Genomic DNA, 21,405 nt, shown 5'->3' with positions numbered 1-21,405 from the left:
TTGTGACAGTTAACAATGAGGTGGATGTGGCACTGCCTCTTGCTTTATATTTCTTTTTCATCTTAACTTCCTGCTGCACACTATCAACATTCACACTAGCAGATACCGCAAGCATTCTTTTCTCATTTGTTACCATAGTTGTATGCGTTTCTGTAATTTCATATATTTAGCAAATCTCAATGGCTTTGCTCAATGTTAATTCACTAATTCACTATCTCAAAGCAAAATCTTTCTCAGTGTATCATTATTAACACCACATACAAGATGGTCTTTTATCAACTCATCTCATAGACCACTACATGATTTTGCTTTATTTCTTAAGTCGGAAATATATACTGCAATAGTTTCACCAGGCTTTGGATTTCTAGTGTAAAGTTTGTGCCTTTCCATTATAATATTCATTTAAGGGCCACACATTTCTCTAAATTTACATTTTATGCACTCAGGGTCTTCCTGCAGTTTCAGACTCTATCACAATATGGTAGTTCCTCCCTCCCCTGCATACACAAATGAACGTTCTTGTGTAAATGCTCTTGTACGTGCGTCTTTAGCAGAAAATGCAGCCTGTATGAAAATATCATATTCTTCCTCAAACACTCACCAATTCTCTGCTATATTATTATCAAACACCAGCAGTTCAGGTCTGTGAAATCCCTCTGTCATAATAACAAATTTCTTTTAAACATAAGTATAAACCCGGTACTTGTAATATTGCTCAAGTGTACAACGATCTCTCTGAAAATGCTTTATTTTAACACTGCAGATACCTTGAACACTCTGGACACTTTGGAAACTTCAAAAAGTCTTAATTACTGTAAAAAAGTCAGACATTGTGAAAAAAATCAGACATTTTATCTCTTTCCAACATTTTAAACACTTCAGAGATTATTTCAAACACATATTATGCCGATATCTCGGACATTTCAAACAGCTCGGAAATTATTTTGAATACATTGAAATCTATGCCACATGTTTGGTGACTGAAAATAATTTGAAATGAATTTAAGTAACTTTGAATAACTGCTGACCTGTTTGTGAGTTCACTCCTGGATATCGCTCCACTTTTTAACTTTGTGCCTTATGCTTTGTGAGCTGCTTCAACTTTGGATCTCATTCTGACACCATGTCACATGTCTCTTGTATTCAAATGAGACACTAAGGCTGGGTATGCATTCATAGGTTCATAGGTGTGTAGTAGGCTAATGGCCCAGGGGTCTATATAAGCCTAGCCCAAGAAGATTCCCTGGCATCATGCCGCCCAAAGATAGTACCCAGTGCCCCTGTCAAGTAAGGCCACTGAAGTGATTCCCAGGGTGAACTTCCTATTGCCCATCCACTCATCAAGATTTCTCTTAAAGAGGGCCAGTGAAGTGCTCTGCTTGACGTGAATGGGGAAGTTTGCTCCAGAGTATGGGAAGTCTCTGGGTTAAGAACCTGCAATTCCAGCATGTTCTGTTTATTGTGGTAATGAGGTTTAGGTCTCTGGAGTGTGTGGCATAGACAGATTGGAATTCCTTTAGGTGCAGCATATCTAGCAACTCTGGGTCAGACATGGCTTTGTAGGTCAAGCAGAGATCACCTTTTCCAGTCTTGGGACTTCACCCTTTTCTGCAACAATTTTTCCTTCTGTTGTAGAGTTTGTTTATAGTGGGGAACCAACAGATTGCCTTCCTTTTTTTGGAGGAGAGTGTCTTGGTTCTGTTTGGTATGGCCCATTCCATGCACTTGTTTATGTGCTCATACAGTGCATCGGTATATGATTTAGTCATGCACCTATTTTCCATTTGCATGGGTGTCGTGAAGTTAGCCACCTCTGTTTTTAGAAGTCCAAAATTGGCATTGGAGAAGTTTTTTTTACAGTGGTTTCCTTTAAAGGGGGTGAGAGTGGGATGTGGATATCCATGGTGATTAGCTTGTGGTCAGATCTGACCAGGAAGGAGTTGATTACTGGTGTAGAGCAATGGTTGCCCATGTTAGTAATGATCAGGTCAAGGATGTTTCTACCCCTGATGGGGGTAAGAATGAGTTGTTCCAGGGCATTGGAATTAATGAATTCCAGAAAATATTGAGCAAGTGTGTTGGTACATGAGTAATTTTCCCAGCTAATGGAGGGGTAGTTAAAGTCTCCCAGTATAAGGGTATTGGGTTGTACCCTAATATTTTCCAGTGTGTTTAGGAGTATGGAGTGGGAGTCTTGGGACATGGTGGGGGATCTATAGTAGGCTACAACCTGGATTGCAGTTTTACTCAGTGTTAGTTGTACCTGAAGCATCTCTGATGTGTTATGTTGGGCTACTAGTCTGGAGGTGTGCATATCCTTTATAAATATGGAGACACCACCCCCATTAGTGCTTCAGTCTAGGTTTAGGAGCCGAAAAGTGTGGTATGAATTATAGCCTGGTAGTGCTATAATTCAATTTGTTTATTATCCATACACATATCAGGAGCTGTAACTTGTACATATACTTCTTACTTCATATGCCTACTGACTGACTTGTCACTTCTAACACACACACGTGCATCTCCATTCAAGCTTACATTCACACTGACTGACTACACAAAATGGCACTGATCTCGCACATGCTCAGTAACTTATATGCACGTGCTGTCTAGCTACAGTGGCTGACTAGGTTCAAGATTCACACTGATTTACATGGTTGTCATAAAGATGCTCAAAGAGCTGGATCAGATATATTTTCCAGTATTTTTGACAAAGGAACTAAAATGAAAATGGGGCAATAAGTTGGGAAGTCAGATGAGTTACCACTCTTTGGTAGATGTGTAATGAGAGTTTGCTTTCCAAATCTCTGGTACAAATTTTTCTTGACCTGGTAATCAAGATTAAGATAAGGTAATCTAGTGATTCAGTCTGAAGTATTTGGAGGTGTGGTTTTGCAGCAAGAGTGGTAGATTTAAGGTTTGGAGCATGTTTTAATGGTGGTGATATGTACTAGGTCAAATGTGAAGAGAGACTTAACTGTGATTCGTTGGAGGGGCTGGCGTTGAGGTTGTCTGATGAATGTCTGGTGGTGATATTTAATAGAGATTTAATAGAGTTTCTATAAAATGTGAACTGAACTGGTTGGCAATAGAATCTTTGTAGTTTTGTACTGGATGGATGAGGATGAGCTAGGCACATTGGGATAAGAATGTTATTTATGGAATTCCAGAACAGTTTTGGGGGAGATGGCAGCTTTGATTTGTCATGTGGTTTGACTGGTTAATTTTCTAGATTGTTGTAGGATGGATTGCATTTTCTTGTTAAGCACACCTTCTAGAATTTGCTTCTTAGTATTTTTGTTAGACATGGGTCAGGGTTAAAATTTACTCACATATGCCTAATGAGTGCTTATTGGTTAAGACCAGTGAGGATGATTTTATTGAAGAGGGAGACAGCATTGTACGCAGGCAGTGTTTTCAACATTTGTCATTTATACTATTTTAGGGTGGCAATAAAGGTGTCATTGTTGAACTTACATTGTACACACAGTTGTAATGGTGATTTTGCCTTGCAGATATTTAATATTGTGTTACTTGAATATATGCCTTTTATTATTTCTATTTTTTATATTATTTTCATTCAAGATAAATGTATTAATCATGATTCTTTGTTATATGTTATGCTTTTATAGATCTTTGTATGTAATTATTGTGGAGCTTTTCTCCCTGGGCCTCCACTGAAAATGGACATATTCTAGGCCCAGTGGACTTTCCCGGTCAACAAATGCAATAAATAAATAAATACATTTTTTGTAATATGTTTTGGTTGCCTTCTTCCATATGTTGGAAGGTGGTCACATAGGGAGCTTGCAAGGTTTCTTGGTTGATGCTGAAGAATAGGCAGGATATAAGGTTTTCTACCATGTACAAGTCATTTACGAGGGATATGTATGTTGCAACTAGACAAATACTTTTGTGGACTTTAATGGTGATTAATAATTCAGCATTATTAAAAAAGAAGATCTTTTGGCATATGGAGATAGTGTAGTAGAGATGGGGAACTATAGCAATGCCACCAGCTTTTATGTGTTTCATCTTGGAATGTTGCAACATGAAGGTATAATTTCTTTATTTGTTATAGTTGGTTTAAGCCAGGTTTCAGTTAGGACTAGGGCATTAAGGAAGTGTTGTGTTAAACAAGCATACAGTTCTTGAACTTTTGTTCATAAATTAGCACTAGGCTAAGTGCACTTTTGAACTATTTTAAGCCTAACCACTTACTTCACATGATAGTCAAACCCAACACCTTGCATCTGTAAAGGAAACACCTTAACCATTATACCAACCTCCCATTATTACAGATACTTTAGCAGTTTATGTGCTGTATAAGCAGTCCTTGAGTTGGGTGTGTACTTTTGCTGTTGGCAGGAAATGCAGAGGACAAGGGAGGGAATGCAATAAGTATGAGAGATTAGGGCTGCACTGAATGCAGATGTTGGTCCGGGGTTTGTCTGGAAATCTCATAATACTGACAGGGGTGGCGTGCCAGGATGGTAAGGCATGAGAGCTTTGGATTTATGGTTAGGAAGTCCTAAGTGGAGTATGATGCAGTTGCAACTAGGAATAATATTTGTGTAGATGAATGAATGTGACAGAGGAAACTCATAGCTAATTGGAAACTAAGTATGCTTGCAATGAGAGAGAAAGAGATGTTTGGGAGAGAATGTCATAAATAGAGGGATGAGTTGTATTGTACAAATGAAACTATGTGTGATAGCTAGTAATAGGAGTAAAAGAACACTTAGAATTTGAAAAAAATGTCATGCTAGACCAATGACGCGCAGAAAAAGAATCTAAGTAAGGGGTGGTATCTTGTATTGGGCATAATTAGGAAAATAAAGAAAGAAAGAGGGTGACATATAACAATGTTTGATATAGATCAGATTGCTGTTTTCAGGTATACACTATAGGGCAAAAAGCATGGATGGTGGGAGACAAATACTGTAAATGTGTGTGTGTGTGTGTGTGTGTGTGTGTGTGTGTGTATATATATATATATATATATATATATATATATACATACATATATATATATATATATATATATATATATATATATATATATATGGATCTACCTGACAACACCGACGCACTACAACCCAGACAACGAAATCACCGACATCACATAACCGAAAGTAAACAAACACGAAACCTCACATGCCCGACACACCACAATCCTGACAATCAACAAACAAAACAAATCCCCTGTCCAAAAAGCACACACACAACACAAGCACACCAAAATCCTTACAAACCCACACTAAACCTTACATACACAACTATCTATAACCTTAACCCAAACCCTAACCCTAAGGTCCGTCACTATCGCACACTCACCTAACCCACACCCTAACCCTAACTCACTTAACCCGCCCCTAACCCTAAAGACTGTCACTATCGCACACTCACCTAACCCACGCCCTAACCCTAACTCACTTAACCCGCCCCTAACCCTAAAGACTGTCACTATCACACACTCACCTAACCCGCGCCCTAACCCTAACTCACTTAATCCACCCCTATCCCTAGAGTCCATCAATATCGCACACTTACTATATATATATATGGGTCTACTGCTCTACATCGAAAATACACTTCTTCGAAATAGAGCAGTAGACCGTACACTTCAGCGAAAGTCCACTTAAATGAAAGTGCACTTTCACTGAAGTCTAGTTCCCCGGGCTACGCAAAAAAAAAAAAAAAAAAAAAAAAACATTAAAACATATTTCTGCAGGGAGGCAAGCCCCCCTGCTGGCTGTGGCCCCCCACCCCCCAAACTTAAATATACCAACTCCGAGATCACACTACAGCGGGGAAAAGGGAATATTCCCATTCCGCGCTGTAGTGTGAATGCCAAAGTCAATGTTTTGAAGTTTCACTACTTTGAACAAGTGGACCCGGTGAAGTGCGGTTCAACGTACTGAAACTTCGAACATATTGATAGATCCCATATATATATATATATATATATATATATATATATATATATATATATATATATATATATATATTATACACACACACACACACACACACACACACACACATATATATATATATATATATATATATATATATATATATATATATATATATATATATATATATATTTATATATATATTTATATATGGCTAGCTGCTGTACTAGCAAATATGAATAAGGTAGGTGGGGGGGGGGTCTTTGCCACCCAGCACCATTTTACTCATGTGTGAACACTAACCCTAAATATTATGTTACTAAGCAGCACCAGTACACAAGACACAAGAACACAGAACACACATAATACCAAATATGCAAAACAGTAAATCTTTTCCTGTATTGCCTTCATCTCATCTCGCAGAAGCCTGCTGCTGTCCTGTGCTAGAATATCTCCATGATGTCTGGAAAATTAGACATATTCTGACACATTACTCCATGAGCTGCTCAAATCCCCTTACATTGGTATGGATACCCAACAGAAGGTTCTCCAAAAGGCACAATTTTTGCAGTACAGGCTGAATGGCCCAGTGGCTATCCATGCATGCATCCTGCAAGAAAGCCTCCTTCTGTGGTGATTCCATTCTTAGAATGGCTGAGGCTGGAAACTTGACGTCGACAGCAAAACATAATGTTCTCCAACCCCTTAAAATGCAACACCTTTAAAAAAAAAGAGTAATAATTCAAACATTTCTTACAAACTGTGGATGCCTCTCTGTGTCTAGTAGCACAAAAATTGACCCAAATCTGAAACATACCTACAGAGTTGCCATGTCCTATGTCATGACATGTCTACACCCAGTTGTTGTCCATTGTTATAGCAATGACAGTATGTTCTACAGTGTTGTGCGAAGGCCACATGGATGTAGAAAGGTAAGTGCAAAACTGTGAGAGATTAATACTTCTGGAGGAAGCCAGAATAAACCATTCAGTATTACCCAGAGCTGAATAAACACATCAGATCCTGATGCATATGTGCATGTGGTTGCTGTAGATACCTGTTTAATGTGCTACTAACCTTCAGTATGATGAATGCTATGTTCTGAGTACCTGTTTACATTTTAGCACTGTATTGCAGTTCATCATATAATAAATGTTTTAGTGTAGCTGTATTAATTAAACACCATCTGCCAGAGGTGGTGTAAGCTCAGGTGAATGTAAAAGTTCCCATGGCACTTACCAAAAAAAAAAGAGTAGGGAAAGTTTCCCAGTGTTGTAACCAAGTTTTTCCTCATCAGTATGAATATCATCTTGAGCACCCTTTGAAAATAGGATGCCAGCCAAGTGGGAATAACTAGATCAACAAAGAGTAAATAAGTAAATCTGTGCTATATTATTTGTAATACATTCTTCATAGAATGCAGATGCCTCACCTTATCTTAGTCCAAATATATAGAATGATGTCATCCCCTATCAGTTGTGCCTACAGATTTCCTGAATGCTGAGCCCACTAAGATGGGGCTGTTGGTTTTCAAGTTACCATGTAACATATTATATAGGATGCAGAAGATAGTGACCATCTGACAGATCTTTAGATGGGGTGCATGGGAGTGTGCTACTGGGACTGTCCGCACAGTAGAAAGACATCTTCAGGTGGCCAAACACCCATTTAATTTCCATCTGTGATAATAGACATAATTGTAGGACTGTCAATCATGTATCTGTAGTGACTTTAGCCATAGCTCCAGCAGATATGGGGGATGTGTCAGACATTGGCATCATAATTATGTTGAGTTAGACTGGATAAGTGAAACCACTCCATGACAGCTGCTAAATGTGGGTGAATGCCATCTTGAGGTACATATTCACAGAGTTATAGTACTCTACAATCTGAGCATCCTACGTCCAGGACCAAGGGTAGTATTATTATTATTTTTATTTTTATTTTACTGCACATGTAATATCATTCCAAGGTTTAGATACACTGATGAAGAAAAGGATGTTGCCATGGTTATTATATGCTTTATGAGTTAAGGCTAATTATTGATTGGATCTGAGATATCTAGCAAAAGTATATATCACTGGAGTTGGTGAGGAATGCCTGGAACCCATGCTAGTTTATGTATGACTTTGAAGGCAGCATTTTTCGTTGTGTATCACTAAACAATTTAGGGATTTCTATTCAGTTTATTTCTTGAGAGCAGTACAGTGATGAGATTTGAAGTTTAAGTCAGAAGCAAATTTAGTGATTTACATAAAACTCTACTGCCAATCATTAGCGGACCGGAGTTCTGATGTGGCGACCCCCAACCGGGAAAAGCCGAAAGACACAAACCAAATTAGAGCTTTGTTGTAGTTTGGACCGATGCCCTGACTATAGATTTAGTGAAGTTTTAGGAAGCATACAGTAGACTGGGTAGTAGAAGGGAGCTTGCACTGGGCATTTTGCTTTGTTTAATGAGGTAGGATTTAGCCTAATATGTTGTTTTTAAATGTTTCTACAAGCTAGCTTACAAAAAAACTTATTTTCCTGTAGTCTGTTTTTTGAAAAGCATGGATAATATTCCCTGGTACCATATTATTAGTATTTATCTCCAGCTCCAGACTGATTACAGAAGCCTTAGCATCCCATAATGACTTTACACATTTCAATATTAGAACTGCTTGGGTCTTCTCTTTCCCTTTCGCTTTGTTTTCTCACCTACCTCATCAAAGGATACTTGCCATTTTGCTTGAAATTTGTTTTCAGCAGAATTAGCTAACACTGTCCCTTTGTCCAAGTCTCAAATGCCCTGAGTCTATATTCTTATCATATACGCTCTGTTGCATATCTTTTGCCTTTTGTACATGTTCCTTAACTATTGATATAATATTTTTTACTCTATCTTGCAAATTTGTGTTACCACATTTTTAAATGCAGTTACCTTCTACTTCCAAGTCTACCTTGCTATGTCTAGCAAGTCTTGGTGATGACTCCTATATAATAGCACCAGTGGGGTAAATTCTGTTAAGCCTGGAGCATCTCTCTTACAGCTGATCTTGGCATCCTTCATTGTGGTTTTCTTTAATATATACATCAGAGTTTTATTACAATGCTCCACAAACCCAACAGTATGAGGGTGGTTCAATGATGTTCTTAGATGGCAAAGCTGATGTATTAACCAAGACATAAATGAGTTCCCTGGCCTGGAATTATGTCCTTGGAGATCGTTATCCTGGAAAAAAAAGTAAAACTAGCTCGTTTGTGATTGACTTAATTGTTTTCATAGAGTCACTGATTTATTAAACTTACTGGTATAGTCAATAATCACCAGAATGCATTGGTAACCATTACTAGATTTTATATATTTATTTAGTTAGTTATTATTCGATAATTTGCTAGGTTTTCTGATCTTTTGATCCCATTCAATCACAACTCAAACAGCAGCAAATACAGCATTTCTAGCATAATATCAATACATAGATTCTCCAGATTTTCAGCAAATGAGGATTACATAGTTTACTATGCAAGGAGTACTAAGTATGGACAGTGCAACACTATAGTAAAGTAATGCCTTCGGCTTTGCCCAGTTAGGAGTCACCACAGCAGAACTTCGGTTCACTAATGATTGACAGTGGATTTTTATGGGGCCAAGTTGCCAGCCCAATGCCCAACCTTTAAAAAAGGCACACCCATTCACACACGTACCTAACGGCATGTCTTTAACGTCACTCAACCATGGGGAGGACATGCAGACTCCACACAAAAGGCACTCCAGCTGAGAATCGAACAGGAGAACCTCTTGCTGTGAGGCGAAAACACTCTCTGCTGCGCCACTGTGGCTGCAGTGCAACACTATACATATAATATATATTGACAGAATTTACACAGTAACAATGCATTTATATGATCAGGTCATATCAGTTATGTGGTTTACTGCCATGATTCCTACTTAGTATTGTAAATAAAGCAACTTGAGAGATAAATCATTTTTATGAGAACAGTTACAGTGAGGTAAAAACCAGATGCTCTCACCACGAATGAAGTCAAAATCACAATCACAAGTCCAAATGTGATGGAAATGAAACGAAATATTCACAAAAACTCCAGTAGTAATACAAAACAGGTTTATTAAAATGTGAGTGCTTTCGCGTAGTACCTACTACACTTCATCAGACAATATAAAATTAATTAAAACCACCATTTAAATATAGAAAAGCGCGCCAAAGTTTAGCGTCTAAAATCAATCAATTAAGCAAATGACACTCTATAGAATCCAATTAAATTAAATTGCATATACATTCAGTTAGAATCTAACTAGACCATATTGTCTCAACTCATATAAGAAAGGTATATATCTGCAAGCTGCCGACTATGAATTTCATTTGTAAAAATGCTATTAGGCAATGCTATGTGCCCAGGAACACACCGTGTTGTAAGCTAAGTGCTAAAATATGCTAAAAGTAAGACACTCATAAACATGAATAAAATAAATAAAATAGATCGTCATATAGATGTACAGAGTAAGATGGACTCATGATATGTTAACCAATGGTTATGGGTACTTGATAAAATTAAAATATGCTATATGTATAAAATATGTACTGAATATATAGGAATGGTCACCCTTTGAAATAATACAAATGAACTATCATTAAGACTTCATTTATAGATAAAGAATATCAATATATATATATATTAAAGGAAATAATGATAATAATGTCTAAAACAGTGTGTTGAATTGATAAATAGATGAATAAATAAATACATGAAATACACTATTAAAAACTTATTATTAGTTGTAAGATAATCAAAATTTATATATATATATATATATATATATATCACCATATCTATTTATATTAAAGGTGTTACTAACATATACCCATTATATGGTAATGATCTATATGAATAAATGGAAAAACATGATGTGCAAATATGCATAAATGTAAAAAATGTGTGCAAAATATATAACTTTATGTATAAATATATGAGTCATCCAAAACATATATATGTACATATATAACGTATATAAAAAATACTGTAAAAATATATAATATACTATAATAATTCATGCACAAGGGTATTGTTAAATAGATCTTAAAAACATGGAATATTAAATAAGTGGAACTCATCTAATATCTAAAACTGGTTTAATAGAAATGCAACTATTTAAGCCAGGTGATAAGTGTGCACCTAGTCTCAAAATCCATTTTAACTCTTTGTTGCTTAAACATGTGGCATTACTACCACCACTTTTATTAAATGTTACTATCTCTAGAACTCTAAAATAAAAACTATGTGAAGGATGTTCTATTATATGTTTTGATAGAGCATTTAGGTCATTTTTTCTCTGTATGTCATAAAGGTGACCATAAATTCTATCCTTCAAACATCTCTTTGTTAAGCCAACATAGAAAGCCTGACATTTTTTGCATGTTGCAAGGTAGATCAAGTTTTTAGTTGTGCAGGTTGCAAAAAATCTGGGTGAAAAAGTATAATTCAGACTGGGATGTTGAAACTCTTGTATTTTGGAAATATAGTTGCATCTGTTACAACTGTAACAAGGAAAAGTTCCTAATCTTTTACTAATGGGAGTTGATACTGGGTGTATAGGATAAGAATCATTACATAGTAATCGTTTAAGGTTTGGACTATTCCTATACATAAAATGAGGTTTGTTCCCTACAATTGATTTGGTATCTGAGTCCATGGTTAAAATCTTCCAATTATTAAAAAAGACCTTTTTCAAACTACTGATGCTACTGGTATAGTTCAAGGTTATGGCAACGTGATTTGCTTGAGTAACTGAGGCACCATTGTTTATAGATGCAGGAGTCTTACTGTTCGTGTATCTAGTTCTGTCTTGATATATATTCTTAATAATACTGTTTTTAATACTACTAACCAAAGTAGGCTGATAACCTCTTTCAATAAAAAGTTCTTCTAGGTAATCAGCTTCAGAGTGTAAATCGTGACTATCTTTACAAAGTCTAGTTAATCTAATAAATTGACTTTTTATTATGCCTGGGAAGATATACCTAGGATGCATGCTATCGAAGGTTAATAATGTGTTCTTCCATGTAGGTTTCCTATATAGTGTAGACACAATAGAGCCACTAACCGTTAGTCTGAGCGTTGTATCCAAAAAGTGGATCTTCTCATGGGAACAGTCCATAGTAAATCTAAGAAATGTAGAAGTAGATTCAAAATATGATAAAAAATTCTCAAAATCTATTTTCGTACCTTCCCAGATGATAAGAATATCACCCACAAAACATTTGTAGAGCAGAACAGTTACAGTGAAAGTCTGTCTGAAGTTTGCATTTTAGTGCATCCTTAAATTGTTTAGTGGTTTCTAGATTTTTATCTCAAAAGATTGGTGGTCCCAGGTGGCTGGTCCTACTCTAATAAAGGCTTGATCTCCAACAGTTGATTTAAATGGAGGTTGAATTGAGGTAAGCATGATGCCCTGGGAGCTTCTGTGAATATAACTGTTTTTCTTGGATACTAAGCTTTCTTTTGGAAGGTGGGCAGTAACCTTGTTTTACTATCTTGCAGATGAGGGACTATGTATAAGGGTTGCCATGGTCACATATAGCCAGTTAAACTTTTTGAGTGGCTGACAGGGGTGTGTGAGAGGGTGTACTAAAATGATTAATTGGCAGTTGGTATCTTCTGCAACCTCTATTTTATTAGTGTTATGTGCTGAAAGCAAAGTCAATAGAGAGTTCATACCTGAATTTTGGAAATAGAATGCTTTAGCTATAATTAATCAGGTTGTTGGTGACAGTGGGTCACTAATTTTGTAGCAAAGCTTTAGTTGTGTTAGAACTTGATATTGTCTATGTGTGCTGCAAAGGAGAGAAAAGGACCTAGAGCAAGACCTAGATATTTCTGTTTAACTATGTTGGGAATGGTGCTCCCTTTAAGGTCCGAAATGCTTAAGGGAGTAATAGTCAGAAGTTTCTTTGCTGTGGAGAAGAGCTTTACATTAGTTTTCTTGAGAGTTGTTAGTAATTTGTTGGAACGGGCAAGCTACAGAGCCAGTTGAAATTGTCTTGCAATTTGTTTTGAAGGTTAGTATAGCTTCTAGTAGATTATAGTAGCAAAATGTCATCTGCATGCATCACCAAGTTAAAATCTGGGATTTCAAGAGGGAGATCATTTACAAAGAGTAAGAAAAGAAGTGGGCCTAATACAGATTTTTGAGACAAGCCTTTGTTAAGAGTGCTAATACAGGAGGTGGAGCTATTGTAGTACACTTGGAAGGTTCAGTCCCTGAGATAGTTTTAAAACCATTGAATTGTATTCTGACCAAAGCTGAATCTTTTAAGTTTGTTGAGAAGCAATTCATGGTTAACTGTTTTCATGTAATGGAATTCTGTTCTTTAAAATCCTGGGACTCCTGGGAATGTGATTATTCATCTTCTGACAGGAAATCGTTACCTGTTCTATTTCAGTTGGAAAACACACAAAAGTTCTCAAAGTGTACTTGTTTTATTGGCCAGTTTTCTGTTTCTTTACTGCTTTTATAAATTTGGCGCATTTGTGTGGCTCTTTGCTGATTTTCACATAGCACAACAAAGCTTGGCATGCTAACCTGTGTTCCAGAAGTGTTTTATTTGCATCCAGTGCCATGCAAGTACTTTGGATTGTTAAACTGCACTTGCATAATTTATTTTAAGTAACTGCTACTTTATTTTTTTAACCTAGTGTGCCTCAGTAAAGAACCCTTAATAGCCTTCTTTAAACGTCCAGTACACTGCCCCCTTGTAGCTCACCAATCAAAGGACCGGACAGCATGGGTATGCAATTTTCTAACTTGTCTGCAGTCAGCTTGGTGGATAAGTGTATCTTGTCACAATGTAGCAATTGTCTCATGTTTACTGACATCTACTTAATCCTTAAAGTTATAGTTACAGTATGGCACATGTGTACTTACACAATGTCACTGGAGACTAAACACTTGCACACAAGTACATATCAGGTTGTCAAAATGGCACACACAATGCCCACCACACATATCACACAACACACACAAATACAGACCAATATATGCCGAGGCACATGAATGCAATCTTCTTAAACAGCAAAGATCTTCTATACCACTCGTTGGCAAAGCTATTGCACAGCAAAGCCCAAAGTACTCAGAAAATATAACACCTAACACCACACATAAAGCCACACTCAATGGACCCCAAAATACAATGCTCTTAAGGCAAACAAACACACTTCCAGGACTAGTCATAGGGGATTCCATTGTAAGATATACTGATGCCCCTCTAATTAGGCTGAACATGGAGAAGAACCAGGCTGAATATGAGAGGATAACTGTTAGTTGCCTATCTAGAGTAGGATCTGCCAAATTATGCACACACTCAAGTCATTATACCACAGATACCAGTATGAATCCATTATAGAAGACGTAAATGACCTGATCCATACCTCCCTGGACTATATGAAGAGAAACATTATGAAGCTCACAGACTATGTATCTCAGACTGGTATGAGCCTAGCATTGAGCAGCATATTACCTTCACCAAGGATGGTGCCACAATATGAGCAAAAGTTGATTGATTTTAATAATTGCATGAGTTTCTGGTGTCATTCTAAGGGGATCCAATATTTGTCAGCATGGGTGGACCTAATTATTAGACCAGGTTGCTTTGCCAATGATGGCCTGTATCTATCCTATCTAGGCTATCAAACACTGGCTAAAACTTTATCCACCCCCACAATGCCTTTTTTAGGCAATGCCAAATTGAAAAATCTACTGACACAGCAAAATCAACTCAATTGAACCTCAAGGTTTTACTGCTTAGTGACATGTGTCTAAACAAAAAACTACACTCGCTCCAAGCCTTCTTCACCTTTGAGAATATAGACATCAGTGCAGCTATTTTATTTATTTATTTTATTTATTTAACATTTGTTTACCGGGAAAGTCTGACTAGGTTCCACAGATCCTGTTTTCAGCGGAGGCCCGGAGAGAAAGCTCCAGAAGCATGTCTTTAGAATGTGGGAGGAAACCGGAGTACCCAGAGGAAACCCACGCGAATGCAGTGAGAACATGCAAACTCCACACAGAAGGCACCCCAGCAGAGAATTGAACCGGAGAACCTCTTGCTGTGAGGCGACAGCATTAACCGCTGCACCACTGCGCCGCCCATTGAGATGTGTTTTAAAGCATCAGAGAATACCCCAGTACTTTCCACATTTTTAGTATCTGCAGAGACAAGGACTAAAAGTGGATGTGTCCTGAGATACATAAATAACAAGCATACCTCTAGGTTGGTCAAACAACATGACCCGCTGGAGTTCCTATACATGCAGATTGACATAGACAAAATACCGTAACATATTCTAACCAGCTACAGGACACTTTCAATTTCCCAAGAAGCCTACAATGCATACTTCAACCAACTGGTGGCACTTACCATCCAATGGAATACCCTACCCTTTGGGACTTTAATTACCCCTGTATGGATTGGGAATCTTATACAGCCTCAGATCTGGAGGGACAGAGATTACTGGACTTTGTAAAGGCAAACAAACTTAACCAATTAGTGCATACACACATAGATGCTCCAAAATACTGGACCTCGCACCACAACCCTGGCCCCTCCAATGTCAGGTCCTCTCTCATAACATCCAACCATAAAGCTGTTTCCTTCAAAATCAAAATGAACTCGGTAACCCCAGTAGCAGTTAGGGACTATTCCAAGGTTAACCACTTTGAATGAACTGATAGTTTGTTAAAATTCAATGCCCATTCAAACCCAGAGAACACTCTAGCCTATGCTGGATTGTTCACAGAAACTGTGTACAACCGTGTTAGTGGTGTAAAGAGGCTGCTGTATTTACTACAAGTGAGTCCATAACTATCTCCAAAAATAACTGCCCTGGTGGTGTCCCAAATTAAACAGGATATACAACAAAATGAAAAAAGAATTATGGCAAAAATCAGGAAGTATAACTCCCATAAAGATAAGACCTCTATCATCAAACTTCACAGACAACTATGAGGGATAATTAGGTCAAATACAGCCAACTTTGAGGTTAAGATAGCCTCCCAGGCAGAAGACAACCATAAGGCCTTCTTCAGCTATGTCAGACACCTCAAGGGCAGCACACAGCAGTATGCTGAACTGGTGGTTAATGGTGCTATATTCACTCAGCCCGGTGGTATATGCTCTCTGATTAATTCAGTTTCATCTTTTCTCCAAATTACTCCCAGTCACCCTCCCATGAAATAACCTCAAAAATAACCCCTCCAACTATAACTAGAGAGCATGTCCTGGCTGCACTTGCTAAGGCAAAGAACACAGCTAAGTTGTCCTAATAACATCCTGAGATGTCTCATGAATAGTCTAAAATGGGACTTATCAGGACTACTTGAGTCACTATTTGACTCAAAATAGTCTTTGTGCCACAAGAATGGAGGGCTGCAATGGTCAATTCCCTTCATAAAATCCCAGAAACTACAGACCCATTAGTCTGATTAGTCATATTTGCAAAGCCGTGCAAAGAATTATCAGGGAAATGATCAACAAAGACGTAGGAGAGTTCCAGACAATGGATCCATCCCAGTTTGGCCAAGTGAAGGTCATGCCTACTGAACCTGGTAGACTTCTTAAAAAGGTAACCAAGGCAATGGATGAGGGTAAAATGGTACATACCTACCCTGATCTCACTAAGGCATTTGATACAATATCCTACTTGTGCATTGTTAATAAACTTTATAGAACTAGGCATAAACCCATTTACAACATGCTGGATAGCCAGCTTGCTCACAGAAAGGACCAGGGAGGTTAAAATTGATGGTATCACCTCCACAAAGAGGGCAGTCACCAGTAGAATCTCTCTGGGCTCCATGCTAGGTCCACTCATCTTTGGCATGTATTTCATAGAGGTCAAAGCCAATGTTAAAGGCTCTGGGTGATCAAATTCACAGATGACTGCAAACCGGGAGCAGTCCCAGAATCTCCCCAAGACAAAAACACTCTACAGGAAGGCCTGATACAGACAAATGACTGGTGCCAAAGTCACATCTTAAACCCAGTGCCAAGAAATTAATTATAGTGCATTTTGGGAACTTAGCCACCCTGGGAAACAACATTATCAATAAAACACCCCTAAGAGTTGACTGTCTAGTCAGGGATCTGGGAACTCATAGGCAGTATATTAGCCTTCGACCAACATGTGACTAAAGTAGCAAAAAAATCCTTCTGTGCTGCTCAGCTTATAAGTAAGGGCATGGCATCTAGGTCCAGAGAAGTCATCTTACCACTGTATTCAGCCATCATCAGCCCCATCATACAGTATAATTCCCCCTTTGGTATGTACCTGTCTAGACACATGCAGTAACTGGAATGTCCACAAAGGTTCCTTGCAAAAAGAATACAGGGAGTAAACACAATGTCCTTCCAGATCACCTCAGAGCCCTATCTCTATATTTAGTCTCATACAGACTGCTGAGAAGTGACCTATGCCTGATGTACAAAGTATCCATGGAACCTGCTCTGACAAACCCTTTGCACATCTCTAAGTCAAACAGCATCAGAACTACTAGATCCAAAGACCTAATTTTGCTGTTGACATAAATAGTATGTGTTGGAAACTCAGATATATATCTCATAGAATTCCCATTCACTGGAATCGGCTCCCCATCCATGTGAAGCAAAGTCCCTCCTTAATGCTTTTTAAGCTTAACTTGAACCAGTGGATAGGAAACCAACAAATTCTCTCATGGTCTGATGCCTATGTCTCTGATGAACAGAATCCTGTCATAACCAAAAGTCTCCTTCTAGATAAATGTCTAAAACATACAACTTGTGGGTCTCATTTGGGTTGCACAACAATTGCTTCTGCAGGCCCTAGTGGTCTATAACCTAGTATGTATTGTGAGGATAGGTGAAGGCTGTCAACCTAGCCAGATAGAATTCTGTAGATAATTCTGTCATTTGTAAATATTAATGTAAGCCACAGGCTTGTTCTCTTAAATGTGAAAAGACTGCATTAGATATTGAACTGCAAAAATGTAGCAACAGTGCCCTCTGCTGTAAAAAAGTTAAGTCAAGCATTTTATGACTGTCTTTGATGTCATAATTCAGAGCCGATATGTCTGGCTGAAGAAATTCTGCCTATTGTTTTGAGGCCAGAGTTAATGGCTAGAATTCGCATGCATAAATGTCCTTTATTGCTCTGGTTTCTGACCAGGTGTAAAGAATGTAAATGTAGTTTCTGTTAACCTGGGAACACCAGAGAAGTGTGAAGAATGATGTCATGTGAAGGCAGCTCTGTGTTATTAATTGAAAGAGAGAGAATCAGAGAGCTCAGAGCATTTATCTTGAGAACATCCAACATCAACAGCACTGTCTTGCTCTAGATGTAAGTTATTTAGAACTGTGTTTTCTCTTAGAAATAGCTAGGAATTAGGAAGATTAGACTAAGTGTCTTTTTCTGTGTTGATGTCAGAACTTTTCTATGGTATTATTTTAAGTATTTCTCTGTGATCTCTGAAATCTTGACTAGGATTGTGTAGTAAGACATATTGTCTTGTTTTTTATTATTTATTATTAAATATTTTTAAACCTTTCAAGTGTGGATGTTTTGTGTAGAGATAATTTAAGCTCTTAGGGTACATTGCATGTATATAGTGATACTGTACCAAGTCACTCTAATAAGCCTTGACTGTTCTGTCACACTTACCATTTGGATAATAATATTGCACAGTAATAATTGGATACCCTTTCAGAAGAGCCTTTGAGTAGCTGATATTAGTGGGTAGTGGCAGCTGGTGCTACCTTTTAGACTGGGCAGAAAGGGGGCACAGCTGGAGCACCTGTTCCAGCCTTCCACAGGAGTGTCTGCGTGGTTGTATAAACTCTTATCTCAAAGTGTGTGCATGTGTCAGCTACTTGGGCAGGGACGCAAAGCACTGGTTGAACAGAGAGGGTGCTGGAGGTTTTAGCTTGCCCATTAGCCTGAGATCTGGACCCAATAGCTGTGCTAGTGGGGAATCGTATTGGGGACCTGGAGAGAAAGGGAGAAACCAGCCCCAGACTGACTGTTATAAAGCTTTTTTTTATTGTTTCACTGCATTTATGTACTGTTTTAAACTGTTTTAACATTACTTAACTGTAAACTGCTTGTTCATACTGAGAGTTGTATTTTCTGTTTGTGATTGCTCTATCCGAACCGTTATGTGCATTTTTGTCTGTTAAAAGCATTCTCTAGTCTGCTCCTTGATCTGTTTAAAACTTTCATTTAGTGGCTACAGCTAGGAACTGTAATGTTTTACCACCCACCCACCCTCCCTAGTGTTGTGTGTTTTTATACTTGGTGGCTTTGCAGTTGCCCACCCATACTGTATATTTGATCCGTGACACTCCTCCTAGTCTAGTGTCATTAGTTCACTTAATCTAATAGAGAACATTTGTGAAGGCCAAACCAATCAGATTCTTAACGTTGAATTAACTTCTGTTCCAGCTTTCTCCATTTCCACTTTACTGGAAAAAAATTCTACACTTGCTTCCCCCCTTTCCTGTGGCAGGTCAGATACGGATTTGCTGTGTCCAGGACTGTTTGTGAGCTCCTAAGCCCCCCCCCCCATTAACTGGGGTTAAACTATTCCTGGCACCATAAAATCTGTTTTTCAAAATTTCCCTTGCAACTAGCCAGCTTTTTAGTTTTAGCACTCATCTGTTTCTTTGATCTCAGCACTTGTTCAGAACTCATTCAGCACTCAACTTTCCTCACTTGTCTAGAGAAAAACAGTTTTTAGTACTTAATAAATAAGCACCTATTCAGGCATTTCTAAAGGTCAGCTACCGGTGTTTTCTCCTGTCTACCTGATGAAACTGGGCATCTTGAGACAATTCAGCAATTGCCTCATGTACACAGACAACCCTCTCCTCCTACCACCCAACACTACGACCTGTGAGAGATGCATTTATATAGCCAAACTGGAAGCAAAGCTCTCTTTACCAAAGACAGGCCTAGACATTCGAGAGGAGAAGGTAAACACTTGCACTGCACCACACTCATCACATAGTCCCTCAAAACCTACACCATCAAAACACACACACAGAACCACAAAACACACACCTACATTCACGGAGGCTCTCTGAACTAATCTGCCCAAACAACAGAGACCTCCAAAGCAGAAATGCAAGCAACTTCCACCTCCCAACACAACCCAAATGACACACAGTCCACATACTCAGTGTGCCACTCAACTACAACCCATGAGGCATAACGTACCCAACACTCTAGTCATAGGTGACTCTATAGTCAGGCATACTGATGTTCCACTCACCAGGCTAAACAATGAAAAAGTTACTGTCAGCTGCCTGTCAGGTGCTAGGATCCGCCACATAATGCATGCACTCAGGTCACTCCACAACAAGTACAAATATGACTCTGTCATTGTCCATATTGGTGTGAATGACCTGAGACGTACCTCCCTGGACTACATGAAAAGAGACATGGAGGAGCTCTCTGATCTTGTAGCCCAGGTCGGTATGACCCTAGCCCTGAGTAGCATCCTGCCATCACCCAGAATGACACCACAGTACAAGGACAAAATGATTGACTTTAACACTGGTTAAGTTTCTGGTGTCATTCAAAGGGAATCCAGTATCTGTCTGCCTGGGATGACATGATCGACAGACCACACTGCTTTGCCAGACATGACCTGCACCTGTCGCTGGATACTGGCAAAGGCTCTTGCCACCCCTATAGTGCCTTTTTTAGGCAAGGTTCAAATGACAAATTCACCACCGTAACAGGTACAAGCAAGCAAAATCTGAGGGTAATGCTACTCAATGCTAGAAGTCTAAACCTCAAAATGCACTCACTCGAGGCACTCCTTAAAATGGATAACATTGACATCTGTGCAGTGACAGAGACCTGGTTCAAAGCTCCAGAGAGCACCCCTGCATTACCAGGCTATTATTCATACCACACCTTTCGGCCACCAAACCCGGACCGAAACACTAAAGGTGGAGGCGTGTCCATATTCATTAAGGATATCCATACCTCCAAGCTAGTTGCTCAGCATAATGCATCCGAAATTATCCAAGTTCAACTAACTCTGGGCAAAACCGCAATCCAGATTGTAGCTTGCTACAGACCCCCCACCATGCCCCAGAATTCCCACTTCTCTTTTCTTGATACACTGGAAAATATTAAGGCACAGCCCAACACTATAATAATGGGTGATTTCAACTACCCTACCATTAACTGGGAAAACTACTAATGTACCAACTCTTTTGCTCAACGTTTTCTGGAAATCATCAGTTCCAACACTTTGGATCAACTTATCCACACCCCCACCAGAAGCAGCAATATCCTAGACCTGGTCATCACCAACATGGGTGACCGGTGTTCCACACCAGAGGTCAGCTCCTCATTGGTCAGATCCGACCACAAGCTAATCACCCTAGACATCCACATCCCACTCCCACCCCCCATTAGGAAAACAACTGTAAAAAATTTCTCC

This window comes from Protopterus annectens, chromosome 2.part1, assembly GCF_019279795.1.
Source record: "Protopterus annectens isolate FY-2018-M chromosome 2.part1, PAN1.0, whole genome shotgun sequence".
Classification (NCBI taxonomy): Eukaryota; Metazoa; Chordata; order Ceratodontiformes; family Protopteridae; genus Protopterus; species Protopterus annectens.
The sequence above is the reverse complement of the archived record's forward strand: the minus strand, read 5'-3'. Positions refer to the sequence as shown.